A 2,410-nucleotide genomic window follows, 5' to 3' on the forward strand; every position below is an offset into this window, starting at 1 on the left:
TATAATTTCATTCTTTTACATGTAGCTGTCCAGATTTCCCAGCACCACATATTGAAGAGACTGTCTTTTCTCCACTGTATATTCTTGCCTCCTTTATCAAAAATAAGGTGACCATATGTGTGAGGGTTTATCTCTGGGGTTTCTATCCTGTTCCATTGATCTATATTTCTGTTTTTGTGCCAGTACCATACTGTCTTGATTAGTGTAGCTTTGTAGTATAGTCTGAAGTCTGAGAGCCTGATTCCTCTCGCTCCATTTTTCTTTCTCAAGATTGCTTTGGCCATTCGGGGTTTTTTGTGTTTCCACACAAATTGTGAAATTTTTTTGTCCTAGTTCTGTGAAAAATGCCACTGGTAGTTTGATAGGGATTGATTTCATTTCTCTGATGATTAGTGATGTTGAGCATTTTTTCATGTACCCATTGCCCATTTGTATATGTTCTTTTGATAAATTTCTATTCAGGTCTTTGGTGCATTTTTAAATTGTGTTCTTTATTTTTTTGATATTGAGTTATATGAGCTTTTTATAAATTTTGGATATTAACTTCTTATTGATCATATTATTTGCAAATATTTTTGATAGGTTGTCCTTTTATTTGCTTGATGGATTCCTTTGCTGTGAAAAGCTTTGAAGTTTTAACTAGGTCACCTTTGTTTTTTTTTTTTTTTTTTGCTTTTGTTTCCTTTGCCTTAGGAGACAGATCCAAAAAAATATTGCTGCAATTTTTATCTAAGAATGTTCTGCCTATGTTTCTTCTATGTGTCTTATGGTTTCTAGTCTTCTAATTTATTTATTTTTTTAAGTATATTCACTTAATTTTATTTATTTTTTAACGTATTTATTGGAGTATAATTGCTTTACAATGGTGTGTTAGTTTCTGCTTTATTACAAAGTGAATCAGCTATACATATACATATATATCTCCATATCCGCTCCTTTTTGCGTCTCCCTCACTCCCTCCCTATCCCACCCCTCTAGGTGGTCACAAAGCCCTGAGCTGATCTCCCTGTTCTATTTGGCTGCTTCCCACCAGCTATCTATTTTACATTTGGTAGTGTATGTATGTCCATGCCACTGTCTCACTTCGTCCCAGATTACCATTCCCCCTCCCCATGTCCCTAAACAGAATTTTAGGAAGTTAGCCAAGATAAAATGAGAAACTGATTTAGACTTAGGTCCCAAATTTACAGGTTCAGTGATTTAGGAAAATTCCTTGACAGCTATACTGAGCCTCAGTTTTCACATTTGTACAAGGGTGAGGATTAAAAAACTCGGGCTTCCCTGGAGGTGCAGTGGTTGAGAGTCCGCCTACCGATGCAGGGGACACAGGTTCGTGCCCCGGTCCGGGAAGATCCCACATGCCGCGGAGCAGCTGGGCCCGTGAGCCATGGCCGCTAAGCCTGCGCGTCCGGAGCCTGTGCTCCGCAACGGGAGGGGCCACAGCGGTGAGAGGCCCGCGTACCGCTAAAAAACAAAAACCAAAAAACTGATACTTCTGGAAATGCCTGTCATTCTGATTGGATAATTTTAAATGTTAACTGAAATTTAAATGTATAAATTATAAAAAGAAGATGACAAAAAGGCCTACTATCATTTTATTACCCAGATAAACCCTGGTGGTCCACTGATAGGAGAAGGGGCTTCACAAATTAATTGATTAGCTCTAGTAGTTTTCTGATAGCATCTTTAGGATTCTCTGTGTATAGTATGTCATCTGCAAAGAGTGACAGCTTTACTTCTCCTTTTCTCATTTGTATTCCTTTTATTTCTTTTTCTTCTTTGACTGCTGTGGCTAAAATTTCCAAAACTGTGTTCATTACTAGTGGTGAGAGTGGACAACCTTGTCTTGTTCCTGATCTTAGAGGAAAAGGTTTCAGCTTTTCACCATTGAGCATGATGTTTGCTATGGGTTTGTCATATAAGGCCTTTATTATGCTGAGGTAGGTTCCCTCTGTCTACTTTTTGGGGGGTTTTTATCATAAATGGGTGTTGAATTTTGTCAAAAGCTTTTTCTGCATCTATTGAGATGACCTTATGGTTTTTCTCCTCAATTTGTTAATATGTTTTATCACATTGATTGATTTGCATACACTGAAGAATCCTTACATTCCTGGGATAAATCCCACTTGATCATGGAGTATGATCCTTTTAATGTGCTGTTGGATTCTCTTTGCTAGTATTTTGTTGAGGATTTTTGCATCTATGTTCATCAGTGATGTTGGCCTGTTGTTTTCTTTTTTTATGACATCTTTGTCTGGTTTTAGTTTCAGGGTGATGGTGGCCTTGTAGAATGAGTTTGGGAGTGTTCCTCCCTCTGCTATATCTTGGAAGACTTTGAGAAGAATAGGTGTTAGCTCTTCTGTAAATGTTTGATAGAATTCGCCTGTGAAGCCATCTGGTCCTGGGATTT

Source organism: Physeter macrocephalus, chromosome 1 (assembly GCF_002837175.3).
Source record: "Physeter macrocephalus isolate SW-GA chromosome 1, ASM283717v5, whole genome shotgun sequence".
Lineage (NCBI taxonomy): Eukaryota > Metazoa > Chordata > Mammalia > Artiodactyla > Physeteridae > Physeter > Physeter macrocephalus.